Source organism: Adelges cooleyi, unplaced genomic scaffold (assembly GCF_023614345.1).
Source record: "Adelges cooleyi isolate 19-005CV unplaced genomic scaffold, UGA_ACOO_1.1 ACOO_flye_CR_arks_rails_tigmint_CR_PRNA_23, whole genome shotgun sequence".
NCBI lineage: Eukaryota > Metazoa > Arthropoda > Insecta > Hemiptera > Adelgidae > Adelges > Adelges cooleyi.
In genome coordinates this window covers 17,521,679-17,540,617 of record NW_026095893.1, presented here as the reverse complement: position 1 = coordinate 17,540,617, position 18,939 = coordinate 17,521,679, and the positions used below count along the sequence as shown (strand labels likewise).

The 18,939-nt window shown below is 33.3% G+C and overlaps 1 protein-coding gene across 1 annotated transcript in view; it reads right to left on the bottom strand.

Annotated features, from left to right (window-relative positions):
• The window catches only part of LOC126836031 (neural cell adhesion molecule 1-like), a 122,522-nt gene that overhangs the window by 33,889 nt on the left and 69,694 nt on the right, over positions 1–18,939 (bottom strand). The window lies entirely within an intron of this gene.

The window sequence follows — 18,939 nt, the reverse complement described above, 5'->3', positions numbered from 1 at the left end:
GGGTCAAAAATTGCACAAACTATGCAGAACACGTTGTATCAACACGCACAATAATTAATCTATTATAAAGCTCATAAATTACTAGCCATTGGCCTTCAAATAGACTAACATATTTACAATGTCTCCCGGGAATGTGAGATATAACCGATGTCCTTAAAACTATTTTTTTTTAGTAAAACGAACTCGACGAAACTTATAATGAAAAAATATACCTAGTTGTGGAGTTATAAGATATTTTATTTGCATGTAATAATTTTTTAAAAAAACAACATTCTCTTGAAATACCGACAACCATTTTTGTCGTTGTTCAAAGCCCGAATAGTAATTATTTTTAAATTAGCCTTCGACCATTAAAATGTTTTATCCATTACAATAGTGTGGTCGTTTCAACAGTTGTATATTAATGGAGGAGTTCCATTTTATCATCAAAAGTTGGGCTATAAATTATGACTTTAAAAATAATGCAATAATCATATTATCCAATTGACATCGTCCAATAACAATTATTCTAGAGTATTTTTTCGTTGTAGAGTGGTTGAAAATGAAAGTTCAATTTTGTTTAATTTAAACAACACTGTAAAATATGTTGTTGGTGTTTTAATATTCTGTAGCTGCTGTTAAAACGACATCCAACACGGTGGCATCGGTCAGGTCAGGAAATAATAGAATGAAAAAAAAAACAATATGCTCGTTGTCCGTTGTGTTCTCCATATGGGCGAATCATATGTATAATGTGATACCTATCCGAAAAAGTAGCGGTGTAACCTTTTTCGGGGATGGTCTTTGAATATTTCAACGATTCAATTGTAATGTTTGTCATCTCGAATTGGATTTTGTCCGACAACAGCTGGGCGAAAATGACCGCTGCCGTCCATGTTGCTTTACCCGGAAAATGGTTCAAGTGAAAATAACGGATGCCTTCGAAATGTACATAATAATATGTATACATACCGCAGTATTTTTTTTTTATTTGAGACGCCTAACACAATACATATACGGGATTGATTTGGCATATCCACATATTATATATTATATAGTCTACACAGATAACAGACTGTAGATTGCTGATTGGTACATCATTAATCTGAAGTAGAGAGAATCTAAATACTCTTAAAACTTCCTCAGAATTTTAGATAAAATTAAAAACTTGTCGTCAGTACTATGATTGCCGACATTCTTAGAAAGTGTGAAGAATTTAAAAAAATTCTAACTGTCCTAGACCGCCTTTAGATGTGCAAATGTCGAATCCATGTTTTAAAAATTAAAAATGTCACTTGTTGTAATCACTTATTCATTTTTCAACTAAACAGCTGTGCTTATTTTAAGGATGTAATTTTGTTTTGTAATTTCGTTGGACTATCAGTTTTACAATAAACAATATGACAGAAGGACAAAATACATTTAACAATTAAAAAATGTTTTTTCAGTTTAGTATCCATCCCAAAGACAAACCAAAAATATAATATAAATATTTGTATTTCTAACATTATTTCGGGTTGTAACTTATAACCGTTTACTAGCTCTAAGTCTTTTATTATTAAGTTCGTATGGCCAAGTTAGAGAAACCGTCTTTTGACATGTGATTGTATAGTCTATTTCTTAAAACCATATTTGGTTGAACCTAACTCCATTTATTCGCACCTATGATAGTAACCGAAAAAACAACATATCCAGGGAAAAGTTACATGTGTGTACTAAGTTCCAATGCCGAGTTAGAAACAAACAATAAAATGATTGACCCATCCGGACGTTTGGTGAATAAATTATTATTTTTAGAAAATGTAATTAAAAAGAAAATAAGCGATTTTAAAGCGACCTTTAAGTAATAGGCCCACGTCATATTACAGAGGTTGGTTTGTATGCACTTGCCGAGTTCAATGTCACGTGTCGTGTGGCGGGTCAAGACTTATCAGAGCCCCCAGGGACGTATGTGGACATGTACAGACAAATGTCTTTCGTTGGATCGTTTACAGGGATACCCCGTCTACCGTTCATTCTATTCGCCGTTATTCCCGTAGGAGTAAATGGCAGAGCGCCAAATTATGCGACCCACGTTGAAGACACTGCCTAATATACACGTGTATATTGTATAATACGTACATTCATATTACGCATACAGTGTACAAAAGGGTAGCCGGTGTGAATATGGGCCAATAGGGGCGGCAACCGCTGTTAAATTTATGTCGAGGCGAACCGTCGAAAATGGGATACTAATATTGTTTTTTACCCGGTCGCATACAGAGTTGGCCGTTAATTGGGAATACATTTATTTTATTCTACTAAATATGTGATCGAACGAAATGTTATCTTTCCACATTTCAGTCACCTTACCAGATTTGTTTCAGTTGCTATTCGTTATTTAATTGCATTCGTCCAGTAAATCAGGCTTACGACCGGTGTGTTATACAGGTTTAATATAGTTTACCTCGTTTGTATAAGAGATTTATACATTCATAAAGGTTTATTAAAAATTCCAAGCAGTCCGCGCAGCCAACCCGTTGAATGCTAATGAAACGGTAAAATTCAACAAGTTGTTTTAAATATGGGTTTTCTCGAAGCGAATTTGATGTAAGCCGCCAGTTCACGTTTTACTTGAAATCAAAATATGAGAATTCTCGTTCCCAAAGGAATGTTTCAATTATTATGATACAATTTTCGGAGAAACGTTCTTTTCTTATATGCGGCCGTCCGAGTTCCAACGGCTGACAACACTTTGTACGACGACACACGCGTTATCTTCATAAAACAAGTGAAATTACATTGTGCCAACGAAACGGATGGAAAGAAATGACAAGATGACAAAATATATGTTATTATTTCATAACGTCGTCGATTCGAAGTTTTTGATCGGTTATAATATTTTCTCATGTCGAAGAATCTATCAATAACAACGTTTTTCCCCTTTTTGCGGTTAATGGATATTAATAACAAACGTTATTGTCATCATTATTAATTTTCCTTTTTTTTTCCGGTCTCCAGCCGTTCTGTCGTTTCGCCGCCTGTTCTTCGAGGCCCGGACTCCTCGCGTGCTGCTAAATTGCATACACAAAGCGCCGTCCGTTGTATTGATATTGTAGAACTAAGGCCGGCACCGAGGTAGGTACCATGTGCGGGTAAACGATTGCCAAGCATCAGTCCGTGCCACGAGCCCACACACACACACACACGGTGTTTGTTTCCATACATATTATGTAACCTTGGCTGACCGATCGACAGAGAGAGAGAGATGTAAGATATTTTTATCAAACTCGATATTCCGTTTGTTGGTTTAATTATTGTTATCGTATAAAACACAAATGGTGGATGTAAACATACATGCGCAGACCATGAAGCTGTGCAATAGTATAAAAAGGAAATGACTTTTTCTACCGGCGTCCATGACAAAAGTTCCAACATACACACACTGACGACGGTTCAAAAATATATTATGGTAAATTTCTAGAGTCTACTAGGAAAATGAGAAACAGAGAGAGAGAGAGAGACGGTCTTTTGATGGCCGCACTACAACAGTATGTTCAGGACTCTGACTTCACTGAACACGCCATTACAAACACTTAATCGGATGTGAACATGTAAACAAGTTCTAATAGTTCTAGAGAAAAATACTGGTTTCGAAGTAACCATTAGTGGGGTAAGCATACTTAAAAACATGTCAACTGTAAGCGTTAAACGTTCATTTTTTAGAATAATTTATATTTTAATGATCATCTTTTACATAGGTATACTATCGCAAATTGTAATCTTTAATTGCAATACCAAGTAATCATCAAACGCTAAAGGTATTAATATACAAGGTAATTCATTAAGGACAAGCCATTCATTTTGGCTTAAAATAATTGCAATTAATTGTAGTTTTAGCATGAAACATGCGTTAGCCTTGGTCATCAGAAAACCACACTAAATAGCGACCCTAATTAACGACATTTAATTACGATACTTAAGTAGTACGCCTACCTTAAACGTATAATAGCATATAAGATACCATCAAAATAATAACGAGTCGTCGTCGTCATGCATATATCGTGGTTCATTACATACAATTTTAATAAATGTTGTCAGTGAATCGATTAAGGCCAGATATTATAAAACTACTAAAAAACGTTTAAGGCCAAAGCATATAATTAAGACAATACTACCACAATAAATCACAAGGAGTTTATAGATCAGAAATAATTACTATTGAGGTGCCAATAGGCTAAAGCAGGTCCCATGTTTTATAATTTTAGCCAACAGGCTTAAGTAGACTGTAATTTTTTTTTTTTAAGACACTTAAGTTTTTTTTTCAGAGCTCTATTATCTTTTAAAACTTAAATGGTAACGTATATTAAATTCAATTAACGTTTTAAATTAAGAATAATTTTTTGAAAATTTTGACTGCTCGATAACTAGTTTTGAATAATATCATTAAAAGTTATTAAAATTAAAAATTTAGGGCGAGAGGTGAAATGCAATAGAGTATAATAGGCACTTATTTAAAAATTATATTACACTTACTTAATACAACCTTCCTCTGATCCTTAATTTGATCCTTAACATTAAAAGTAATTATCCAAAACTGGTTGTCGATGAGTCAACATTTTCAATAAATTATTATTAATTGAAAAATGAATAAAATACATACATTTCAAAAGTTAACAGTTTTAAAAAAGGTAAATATTGAGTAATTTTAATATGTTGTTAACATCATACACAAAAAAGTTTTCAAAAAGTAAAACTACAAAATTGCAATTATTGTAAGAAAAAAAGTTTGTCTTGTCCTTAATGAATCGCCTTGTATTCAATATCAGTCACCAAGTTTTGATTATTTTTAAAATTATTATTATTATTAAATTTAGTTATTATTAATAAAAAAAAACTTTTTTATAATTCGACAATCAAAGTTTATCCAATGTATCAATTCATTTATTAATGAATTGTAACAGTTAAGATATACTGTTATCCATTTAATTGTTTTTTTTCCTATCTGTCTTGAACACTTCACAACTATCATACTATACATTCCGTTTGTTTTCAACTAGAATTTCAGTTCTTTTGTCTGAAATTGCATTGGAATTTGTTAATAATAGTATTTTTTTTGCTATGATGACAGTCGTGTGGAAGTAAAGAAAACTTACCGCTTATCTGATATCCATTCTATTCGACTATGTTTAAGAATTGTATAGGGCGTTTACAAAATGAAAAGAGGTATTGGACTTACTTTAAGCTTTCTGGGATTCTAAGATATTAACTTAAGATATGATTTCTGATCGAAAGTAAACAAAATGACTCCGCTCGAAATCCAACGTGAACTCACGAAAAACAAATTCAATACAATACACGCTGTAAAACCGATACTTTTTCAGGTCTTTCCAGCAGGTAAACATCAAGATGTATGTTTTTCGAGATTGTCCATCTCTTTTTCAATCAGTGAGTGGTAAATACTATTTCCTTTCGACGAACTCAACACGAGTGGTGAATATTTTCCCCAAAATCCGATGAACGGTCAACGGTTTTATCATTATTATTATTTTCCTTTTGCGCTAAAGAATAAAATACTGCAAGGATTAAATTGCGTCGGAGGAAATCTTTTTTTTTTTTACTTATGATAAAAACTACTGAACCTTTTTATATTAATCCCTTTCACCGCGTTCTTGAAGTATTACTGTTATAATATACACAGCACAATAGCGCGGATTTCGATTGATTTGTAAGCACACCGATGTATAGCGGTTGATAAATCTTCCTTTTTTTTTCATTAACCGTTGGTTGTCACTTATAAGTTATACGTGCAATATTCGCAAATAAAATTGTACAGTTAAGTACGAACTATACCTACCAGCAGCTATGTGCTACACAAAATCATGCAGAATTGATGAAAGCTAGTCGTTCATTTGGAAATAAATATAATTTTCACCATTAATGCACTTCTGGTTAGAATTCCAATCACGGTATTTTCTTTTACAATAGTCGAGTATTCGTTGGCATTGTCCTTGTGCTTGGAAAACGTTAACTACTCGTATGTTTTTTTAACCTTAGCAAGTACTTCGAAATACCACTTCCCGGGTAAATAATTTATGAGTAATTCGACCTAACACTCTTCTCCACGAGTCCTAACCGGTCAAATATTAAAACACGGCATCGAAATCGGTTGAACGATTTAAGAGTCCACAGGGAACATACATAATATAGGCTTTAGATTTTTATTCTTTAACTGTAAACGTCCAAAAAGATAGCCTGTTCCTTAACCACTACTACTACTACTACTACTGCAACGAATAGTTGCAACTTTTATTATGATTTATCTATTTTAAACGTCTCTTGTAAGCACATCCATTACTATTGGTACTTTTCTGTAACTCCTTACGCACTCGTTCTCGTTGATCATAAAATAACTTTTGCGGCGTCGATTAAACGCAATAGCAACATCGGCTGTGGCAAATATTTTGCATGATATTCAATAAAGAGACCCAACAAGCTATGTAACAAATTTAGTAACTTTGTGCATAAACTGTGGATTTGCTAGGGGATGATGTGAAAATGTGACGTTTACAAATCCACGGTACCTGAGCATTGGGCGGGTTTTTACATAGTAATATCAACTGGCAACGAGCACGTGTTTATCCCTTCAACGTTTATTACGCTGCCTTGCTATTGTACGCGGTTTTCTATACATTTGTCGTCGCTGTACGTCCAACCGACTGTGCTAATACACAGATATCCCTTTTTTAACGTACTCAAGTAAAATATTCGGTTACGGAAAATGGTTTTTATTTGGCAATAAAATCTCGTGCTACCGGTTACACAAGAAAATCATCTAAGAGCCTGTCGATACCGTCAAGCCAGACCAATCGATACTATTGCCGTCGAACCCTCACAACCCTTGGACGTTTTTTCACCCCTATATTTTTGTTGTCGACTACAATAACAATAAACATTGTGAATTCCGTCACGATGCACCGCCAAATCATTCTTTTCCCCTTGGCCAGTTCCTACACAGATCACGCACCTACCTTCGCCCTTGGCACGTCAACAAACGCATTCTCCTCCTCGCCACGTGTTGAAGACGCTCCTCGTTTTGTATTATACTAAATGCGTCTGCAACGACCGAGATCGGTCCTCACTGTCTGGCGGCAATGCAAGAGCAAATAAAAATACATTTTACATTTATATATAACTCATCTTTTTTGACGGTTTATGTAAAAACCGTTTGTACACGCATTTCGACGATAAACGATCGTGTAGAGTATATCATTATGTAAACCGATATGTTTCTCTTAAATAAATAATATCGCTTTCCGATTGGTTTTGATCGGCAAAAGGAAAACAAAATTATATTTGCTTAACAACGTACATACTCGACTTATACGTATGTTATCGGTTAAACGGAATAGTTAGAAAACAATGTTTTCTTTGCATCAAACATTCACTTGCTCGCCCTTTGGGAAACAACACGAGTAAGTACTTTCATACTCTGAATGTGTCATATCACCGGAAATCATGTTACGGTAAACATCATTGTTACTAGTTTTCGACGAAACGGAAAACCAATGGAAAACGTCTTGTAGTTGTCGTGAAATCAAACTCTGACGTACCACAGTTACATGTACACTACTCGATTTATATACTTAAAAAGAAAAAAAAACTTACACGAAGTAACCGTATTACGGTTGTGTGTTTGTTTACTTTGTGTACACATAAAACACCAAAAGTCTTATTCTTTTTGCCTTGAAAATTGGGGTAAACACCATACAAATTATGAAATTTTTTCCACTTCAAATTACGGCAAGCTATGACTTTCTGAAAAATAGTCTAAATCATTCTACATTTGTTTGTAATAATATAAAATAGATAGAATATTTTCGGTGTACAGTTAAAAAAATTAAAAAAATATCAAACATGACTTCTGACATTTCCATCGGAAAGAAGGGGTAGTTACATTTTTAGTTGGTCGTTTTTGGTTTTACCATCTGAAAATTAAATTGAATGTAAATCCAGATTCTAGAGTGTATTGTTACCAAAAACAAATTCTAACACCTGTAGTCATTTTTTTTTTTTTTAATTTTCAGGTAAATAAATAATTTATTAACGCAATAGTGCGTTTAAGCAAAGTAGAACATTTAACTGTATCCAAAAACCAAATTATTCAAATAATTTTTTTTCTTAGTTTATTTTTATTACCTGTTACCAAAAAGTAAATCAATTAAAAATAGGTTTTAGTACACCTAGAAATTATTTGAATAATTTTAAAAAAACATAAGCATACCCTAATTATTATCAATGAAAACGGTTTAGAAAATGCTTTGTGTTCGAATAGCTTATATATATATATAAAAAATCGTTCGATTGTACTGTTGCTGTGTAACATTAAACTAAGATGAATTAGTTGAGATCGGCAGCGAGGAGAAATAAGAAAATGTATAATGGATGAAAGATCGAGAAGGAATATTTATTCACCGAGCTACCAGTAAAACCATTAAAAACGGCGTAAGATTGACGAGTAGTTGGAGTTTGCGGTGGTATATTTTTTTCCTATTCTAGACGAGGGTCTTGGGTTGATTTTGCCTTCAACTGATTGAAGTACTATGGGCCGTTTTTTTTTTTTGTTCAATTCTCGAATGGACTTGAATGCCGAACAACCTTCGTAATTGACCGTCCGGCTCCTAATTCCTCTTACAATAACAAAGAACACATTTCCTTGGCGGAGTGTTCGAAAAAGTGTCCATAACATGACTTTAAGATTGGAATAGAAAATCAATTTTTTTTTTTTTTGTATTTTACCACAAGAAAAGCAACCCGCGTTTCTCGCACGTGTCCTTGATTGAATCCATACGATGCCATACGATTCGTTGAATAATAATAATAGTGTTGTTACGCATACTTGTTTTGGTAAAAACGATTTCGGAAGTACTGACGATAATAAAAACCGAACCTTTTCTTGGGTTTCTTCGTGTAATGCTCGAAGACATTCCGGGCACTTGGAATGATTCGAACAAGCAACCGCAATCGTCGAATGTACACTTGCACTATGAAACTGTAGTAATAGTAATCCATCCGATAGTTTTACAGCCATACAAAGCAAACATATTTTATTATAGACAGTTTCGGCGGACGATTATTATCACTATAAACGTCCAATGAGAATTTTTACAAAGCGTCACACGACACCGACAGAGACCGAGTGACGCGGAGTAAATACTGCCTGTGCGCCAATAAATCATTTTTCCAGCAGAGATTATTATCAAAACTTCTCGCCCAAGTCTATATTTAAGTATTTGTTTTTAATGGAAATGTTTCGTTTCGCCTTCCGATCGAACGACTGCGATTATTTATCTCTCTCCGATAAATTTTCTACACGCATGACCGTATGAACTCAAACCTGCATCTCTCTGTCTCTAATAAACGCGACACGTTTTTCAAATGTACATCCAGGTCTTAGACAGACTTTGACTACTTCCAGTCGTTGGCGATCTTACTGGCCATTTAAATAGTGTAAAATATTTACACGACGTATTTTATTCATCATATTTCCTTTTGATAAAAAGTCTTCCAGACTTCTTAGATTTTCCAACAATGCTTCTTTTTTTATCTATCCGACGTGTTTTGTTTTACCTTTAGTCAGAACTGGCGACTCGGGGACGTCCATTTTATCAAAAATACCTTGTTTGACCTATATTGTAGTTATTTATTATATTATAAGTTGCAATTGTGCTCGTGTTGAAGTCTCGATGTCTTGGATAACTTTGACGGCATTCCAACTGAACCAATTTTGGTCGCCTCATCTGCATATTTAATTTTGTACGCTGGTTTCGCTCGAGCTGAATTGGGCGAAGACGACGTTGTTTGATTGGAGCGATAATTTCTTTGTAGCTGTACTAAGAGAGTTTTTTGAAAAAATTAGAACTGCAATGAAGCAAATTAAATCGTTCATTGTGTATGTGCAATGATATTAATACAAAAACTCATTGTGTTGTTTTCTGAATGAAAATCTGTATTTTTACACTCCAATAACGAGTTGTCTGGCCGTTTAAAGTTAAGTCATAATTACTAGCAGTTAGCACGTAGTCCACGGTGAAAGCAAACATTTACCACATATATACATAGCACACTATGCTTTCCATCAAAACTCATCGAAATTGATTGTGTGCGTGTGGTTTTTCATCCGGGCGGGCAAACCGACTGTTGAACAACAATGAGCGAATTACTGTGAAAACTTTTTGACGGACACACACCAATTGTAACACCACGACGGGCATCGTTAATTAACTTTACTCGACGCCATTTTCAGGTCGGTTCGGCCTCTCGTTGGACGGCTCCTCGCACGATTCCCAACAAAATAACATGTGCACTGCAGTCGACGTTTCTAGCGGTAGTCGTTTACGAGCAATCTGATACGGAGAGTTCTAGAACGGCCTTTATTATTTTTCATTTGCCAGCTTTTTACCCCGATACCAATTGGATTGTAGTTTTTTCCCATAAAACACCAGAGACCGTTAGCGGGTAATATATGCGAGGATTATGTATACAGTCTAGTTAAAATTCTATCGTGTCGTAACCGCGGCGCAAAATACCTGCGACGGAGTTCGCTTTGAGTTTAAGCCAAAAACATACACGTTGTCGTGCCGCCGTTTTCGTGTCCAGGTGTATTATACGGAAACTATTTTGCCGGGAAACATTGAAACTTTTCGCCAAAGGTGCTTCAAAGTTAAAGTAAAAACTATTTAATTTTACAATCCGACATCTGCGTGCAGTCTTTGCGCATTAACTTCAAAGGTGGTGCGAAAACGGTTTTGCCGTTTCTCCGTGCACAGCCGAGAACTAACTTCATCCGACTTTATACGAGTTTGCCGCGAAAAAAATCCACGGTTTTGTTTAATACATACATTATTAAACTCGTTAAACTGCACATTCCAAACGGCTTTGCTCCGAACACAGGAAGAATACACCACACGGGGGCGGTATCATTTCTACCAACAATTCTTTGAGTTTTCACCAATGGACTTTTCGACAAGGCTGTTACTTTGTAGACGACAATGTTGTTTCCTATCCAACTACAAATTACACGAAAAATCCTAAATTCTTAGCTTGGTAACAATAATTCGGCATGTATAAATAATATTTTACTTATTTAAAAAGCAAGATTTATTGTTTTCGGTTTCGTCTTAGCGCGTTAACAAATAAATTAGACTGCTCTAAACTTGTCAAAATTCGAAGTACTTTGTTCTCGGTTTAAAAAGCTAATAAAATGCATGCGTTACCATTTGAGTAGGGAGGGGGAAAAACAAACAAAATTGTGGAAAATTGAGATCATATTGTTTAAAAACGTTATGAAAAAAAAAAATTAAATTTATTATTAAACCCTATACGTTATTGACTGGTCCATGATAAAAGAATCACCATGTATACATAAACAATTTGATTGCATTAAAAAAATACCCAACTCCTTAATTACATTATAAATGTAATTTTCTACGATATTGGGAACCATTGGTACTGAAAATGTACCCCATGGCACTCAACAAAGAGATGGAACTAGTATGCACCGTTATATAATGTACCCAATTTTTTTAAGTTTGGTCTACATTTAGTCTGTACTTCCAAGTCCTCATACAAGTCTTGTCATTTCATATTCCTGCTATCATACAACATGCCCAAACCATTTTAGTCTATTCTCTTTCGCCGAGCAGACCTCGCTATTATTCTATATAACTTTCCTTTCATTGGAATGACCGAGTTGTACATTATATAATTTTAAGTTTCACCAAACAACTGTTAGCAACTTTATTGGTGTTTATCGTATAATATTAATCGAAAAAAAATCTGTTCGGCGGCTAATCACATCAAACCAAAAATGTACATTGTACACAAATTATACCAAAGCTATATAAAATAGAGAAAAAACGATTTGTTATTACTATTATAAAATGTCACGAGGTTGGCTGGCTGGCTTTAGCGCTAACGTGCATGTTTTAATTATGTGTTAACTATTGTACAATGTCTGGTCTTCATTTGTTTGCCAAAAGTTAATAAAAAAAAAAAAATACAAGTGTTGAAAAAACATAATATTATGAAACAATTCCCTTCTTAGCATCGCATCACATAAACTAAAACACTTAACAAATTATGCACACTTTTTGTTCTAGAGAAAACAGAAGAGTATTTATAAGACATCGACGTTCAAGAGTTTGTTTTTTTTTCTTCATCAGATGGTCGACTTTAAGTATTAAATATTAAACAATATTTTGTTACAACACAAATGTATTAGTCGCTTATACATGATGAAAAAAAGTGAGTTGTTAAACTTTCCTTCAAGTGAAAAATAATAAGAATAAAACGTTTATTGTATTATTTAAAAATCCGACAGAAGTTTTTTTAATTAAACGTCCGTGATAGCTTATAATTATGATACTCGCTTATTTTTCAACGCTAACTTTTAATTGTAATATTTATTCGACTCAGATAATCACTTATACTTAGATCATTGACTTAAATCACATCCGTTATGTGTCTTTTGTGTGGCTTACATTGTAAAAAAACATTTTAATGTGTGTGATCGATCAAAAAATAACGTTTTTAGTATAACCCTTGTCGTGAAATATATACTCGTGTAAGCAATTTGACAAATGACAATAAACATAAAGGTTTTTTTGTTTTTCAACTGACAACACATACACCCTTTTTTTAAATGATAAATGGCTGACACCATTGTATAGGGAGCCACTGATAAATAATTAAAATTAATTTTATCCGCCGGGCTTGATGCTGGAACTGTCTGTTTTATGGTTAATTACTAAAATATATGTTTGAACATTTTTCAAGAGGAATAACATTACGATAATAATAATAAGTAGAAATAAATCAAAAATATTTACTTTTCCAATAATAACCAAAGTTTACGTTGAAAGCTGACCGACGGAAAGAGTGTGCTAAAGTTTTTGGAGCTCTTCCAATGTAGGTATTAAAGAAGATGAATAAAACTTTTAACGAAATGAGATTTTTTTCGACGTGAAAAGGTTATTTTATCGAAGCAGGTAAACCGAAGTAAAAAAATCAGTATTTTTTTTTTATTTAACGTTTCGAGTATTTAGTTTGTCACAATAAAACTACACATTTCTGAGTTAGATTTAAAAAAAAAACATAACAGTGTCGTCAATGGGCGGCTTCTCTTTCGCATGCTTTCATTGGCTGTAAGTTACCTGTGTTATCATATAATATACTTATTATACTAAATCGTAAAGATAGTATGCATATTTCAAATAAAAGACAATTTTAAAAACAACTTTTTTTATATCATTGATACTTCTTTTTTTTAATATTAGCTCTGTGTCAAACACAAAGCAAAATAATGTCACGTGAAAATCAAGAACTGAATATACATATATTACTATAATTATTCATCAATGGATAGGTACTCAAAAGAATTCTCTTCTTCTTTGCTTTTTTTTTTTCATAAATTACAAGTTCATTTTTAGTTTGATTTGATTTGAGTTAGTGTTTGACTTGTTACTATTAAACTACTTATTCCGGCATTTTAAAACATTATCAGGTTAGTTTTGGTGACATTTTTCGTCGCGAGCATTATAAATGATAATTATAACGTTTTTAAGTATTCCAGAAAAGAAAAAAAAAATCTATTGTAAATTAAAACGTCTGAAAAAATATACTTAAAGACCATGAAAAAATGGCTTGTTCGATGACGTTCTCCGTTGTTTTAATCGCTGGCACTTCTTCTGACTATCGAGGCTGACACTTGGAATGTATTTTGATGTTTTAATACGAATATATTGCAATACCGTTCGATTAGAAAAAATCCATCTCAAACCCTAAATGACATTTCAAGAATCGAAATCAGTAAAATAAAATACATTATTAACGATTCGAGGGACTTTTTGACGCGCGTGACTTTTGCAAATTAATAAAGAGTCGCGTTTTACACGTCGACCCTAGGCTATATGGTTTTAAGCGGTCGTCTCGGTTTTCAGATAAGTCTGGTTGGAAATGAGGGACTGTATATAGGTCGCAAAGGCCGCGGGCAGTGTGTTTAAAACCGCCTATAGGACCTTTTAAATTGATTCCGAGAGTCGACTACCGGCTGTATTGTGTGTTTGTAAGAGCACCCGAATGGAGGAAAAGTGAAAAAAAAACATCAACGACAAACGAGGAAACCAATAAAACGGAAAACGTGCGGTCCGCAAGGACATGTAAACAACACACACACACAGTCCGTAAACTACAATGATACATCAAAGCCTCGTCCGGTCTGTTTGACCCACCTCCCCCAAAAAGCCGTATAATATATTCTTAGGGACGCAAAACACAGAGAAAATCTCCTTAAGAAACCCATTAAGACGATATTCGTCTTGACGCAGTCGTTACGCCCATATATCTGCAGTGCAATATAATATGTTGTTTATTGTTGGCGATTTCCTTCTAATCCGGTCCGAACTTCGGCGAAGACCCCAAAAATAACATTTCCACGATATCGCCACCGTCGACAGATATTGTACGCGAATGTTTGTTTCCGTGAGGATTCGTGCCTTTTTGGGGAGATACTATCGCTCTAAAAAGGGAGGTCGCACCCCACTTTTTAGTAAGAGTTCAAAAGACCACGTCCGGTTGAAGAGTCTAGGTAAAATTGTCCAGGGAAAAAACGACCAGAAATAATAAGATCAAGTACCATGGTGCCCAAGAAGTGTTTAATATTATGTAAAGTAAGTTTTAAAGTCAATGCATAAATCACAAAAATTAATAATATACAAATTAAAAAACACTCAACTGTCAAATATGTTTTTATTATGTTAGGCAATACATAAAACATAAGGAGCTATCAAACAAATTAGTTGTTCATCATAAGGTGTAACGACAAAAACTAAAATAGGTTTTTTTAGAATTCTCATTTCTATAGTTAATTATAATGTATTTACTCTTTAAAATTTCGATAAACCTCTAAACTGATTAATTTAAACTCATTTTTTTCATAATACGTAAGTATGTGTAAAACTAGAAAACTTCAATCGTGACATAGTTTAGCTGAAATAAAGGTTGAAAATAAATATTGAATAAGATTGATACTTCTTTGCTAAATAATGTATGAGAATAATAGTAATTTAACTAATTGTATGTCTTCCATAAAAATTAAAAAAATTAAATCCTCTGAATAGGGTAAGTCAAAAGGAACTTCAACTAAGTAATTTTTGTCAAACTTTTGCTTAAACTCATAGAAAAAAGACACTAAAAAGAAGTAACATAAATTCCTCCCTAGATCAATTTGTCTAATCACCCACAATAAATAGCTTTTCCATTCTACTTTAAACTATATACAACAAAACAATTACTACGTATGAAACTCCTATCTTACTTTGATGATTTCTTCTACCCGATAAAATCCAAATGGACATCAGAGTTTTGACCTTAGTGATCGAAATTACAAAATATAACTGTGTAGTATTAAAGTGCATTAATAGGCTCAATTTTAAATGGTCAACAAAAGTAACAAACTTGATAAAAAATTTTAAAAGACACTTAATATAATTGTTTGAGGATTATAATTTGTTCCTAAGTAAAAACAACTTCTTTCCGAAATTGACGTTTTTTTTTTATTAAAACCGTTTTTTTTTTATACATTAAGAAAACTTGTTAAAAATAGATTTAGTCGTTTTTATAATAATTTAAACATTTTTTCCTAGATTTTTTTTTTTTTTTTTAGGAAGTTTATACGTAACTTTGCGGAAGGACGGTTATTGCCATCCTTTTTGGTCCTATTTAAATCGCGTCTACGCCGAGGAGGCAAAGGGGGTGGAAATAATGGTGCCTCGGAGCGCCAAAAATGTTAATAGATATGTCACTTTGACCGGGCAAAGCCAGTGCCCCGAGCCGCTTCGACCGGAAAACGGTCTAGGTATGTACGTTATCCGTCCAAAGGCTTTTAGAGTTAATTAAAAACAGTGTACTACTAGTATCAGTAGTAGTAGTGGAAAAAAAAAACAACAACAACACGGTTGATCGGAAAAGTAGCGGCGCTAAAATATTTATAGCCCAAAAGAGTGGTCGATAAATTATTTTGGGGTAGTACAGAAGTCTTTGGTGAAGGGGGGGGGGGTGGTCATGTAATTCGATTTTAGAGCGTTTCGCCTAATGGATGATAATATTTTCCATCGCCCGTCGTTGTCGTTCACCCAACCCTCGAGCCAAAGGGAGGGGGCGCACAGATACGATGAATTGCAATTATTGTAGAGGTGATTTGCCGTAGTTAAAGTAGCCTCCATTTGGATTCAATATGTCTGCCCACGTGCAAGCACACGTTTGGACAAGAAACAAAAACTAAATGAAGCCCTTAGAATGTTCAAGTGAGTAAAACTTGACGAAAACTTGGCGAGCTATTTTATTATATTATAACTCGGTGATAAAAATTCCTTAAAAAATAATGCTTCGATGAGTTCAACTTTAGATGATAAAAACTATAAATTAAAAATATATAAAAATTGTATGAACAATTAACTATGTGTTTATGATGTAGTGGCATTAGAATTTTATTTTTGGTATTCCTTCAATAAAACAAGGGCAACTTTAATTTTTTATTAAAAAAAAACTTTAAGTAAAGTATGTAATTCATACACTTTAATATTGAGAATAATTTTCTGGACATTAATTTTTTGTGTAAAAAAAACTTCCAAAAAAAAAATAACATTTTGTTACCAAGATGAAATTTTAATGGAAATACCTTATATATTTTTGAAATGTTTAACTGCGAAAGTTCGAGTTAACTTGAGTCTAGTTTAGCTTTTAAGTATACAAAACAAATGTAAATTTTATATTGTTATTATATGTATTATATTAGAATATTCAAGTGAGTAACACTTGACTTCTTTACTTTTAGCACTACAAAATATCTTTTGGATACGATTTCTGATCTTAAGACTTGCTACAAGAAAAAAACGTTTCGGTGATTATTAAGACGTTATGGTAGGTCTAAACACAAAATTTAAAATAAAATACAAACAACTCATTACAAAACCAATAACAAAACGGTTAAAAAAAATTCATCTGGCTGGAAAATTAACTAGTACGACTCATGATATATATATATATTTTAACTACACCTCTATACCTTCTACTTTAGCTCTGTTCTAGTCAGCCCAAACGGTTATTCTTTCAGCCCAGACGCGTTTTATCTTCACGTACGTGCTTTGAAATTATTGTCGCCGACCGAGTCGTTATTAATACTGTTATTATTTTTTTAATAAAAATCCTTCACCGTTTTGTTCCTTGTCTGTAACGCCTGCAGGTTTTGACATATTGTACTTTTGCTGTTGTTAATATTATCATGTTGAAGTCTACGCCGTACGTTTCTGTTGTTTTTTTTTCAACTTCTTTAGATATTTGCATAGTATACGCTGTTTGTCCACGGTGTAATTCTTAAATATCTAGAATTATACGACTAAAAGCTCGGAGAGAGCTTAAGGACAAACGGGTTTGTCAATTGAAAACAATTATATTTAATCTCTCATTTTCTTCTTATTTTTTAAACAATCAAAGAACATTTAATTTACTGGTAAACGTTAAAACGTTCCCAAACTGTTGCGATAGTAAATCTTCAATTTATAAACTAGTTTAAGCAAATAGTTGGTATTTACCCATTAAAAATAGGTTTCATTGGATTCATTTAAATACAAAAACCTGCGTATCTGTGAATTGCCTTCTTTGTAAGTACAACTATCTACCTTTTTTTAAATTTAAAACTGCCAAATTATTAAAGTTATCGTGATATATTTATTTTTAGGCATTTTATGTATTTTCTTAATATTAAAAATAAAAAAATTTACGGGCGGCTAACCTTACAAGAATCATCAGACAAAGATCTTCTTTCTCGAATGTATAATATAGAGTCTATTTTTCAAACACAGAAAGTACTAAAATTAATATACAAAAAAATTAAACAACCAAATTAATAAAATTAGTAGGATATCCAATAGATATAAGTTATTCGGAGAAGGAGAAGAAGAAGCTTTAGTTATTAAATTTAAATATTTGAAGTCGTATTCATAGCTATGAATTGCTTTGTATCCACAATGAAAAAGAGGTCCGACTAAGGTGTAGGGTCAGAAGAGATGATAGTAATATATTTTTTTAGAACAAACATTGATACTTTTCCCAGTAGCACATCAACGTCGGATTCTATGAAAATCGAAATTTGGCAAAAATGGTATTCCCGTGTTTGCCGTTCGTTTGCAATTTCGGATTGCCTGGCATTGTCTGTAGCCTTCAGCTGAGACCGTTTAGAGGAAGTGAAATATCGAGTCTAATATGTAACCGACTTAAAGAGCAATCTCGGTAGGAGTAAACTCATAGACCCTGCGTTGTTATTATTACAGTAACTTCTGCGGTGGTGTAGGTCAGGTTAGGGCTTTCCACGGGTGATATTGTTATTTCGGCGTTTTGTACACGAGAAAAAAAAATTGGTGATCGCCAAAAATGTTAGGCAAAGAAAAAAAAATACCGTCATGCATAAATATTAAGGTCTTTTATACAGCATTGCATTTAAAAGTACGAAAAATTGGGGCACACGGACCATTATTTAGTATTCTTATATGTATTATCGTTACTCATATGTTATTGCATATCGATGCGAATTTCTGGTAAATAAGACACAGCAACAATATTACTAACCGTGTGGTGTTCACGCATTTTGCCGTTTAATACAGCGCGTTTCATGAAACGAAAATTCAGAGTACAAAAATGAAACCTAAAACATTATAATTTGGAAACCCTAATTTGGGCCTCTGCTTAAAGAGCTCTGTATACGTTCGAAAATAATCGTTCTATTTTTCTATATTAAAAAAAAATAGAGATTGATGGAAACTAGAAATTCAAACGCTAAAACTTTTTTTAAAAATGTTGTCTACAGATTTATGAAATAATTAAAAACATACGTTCCCATTAAAAAAAACCAAATGCGATACTTGT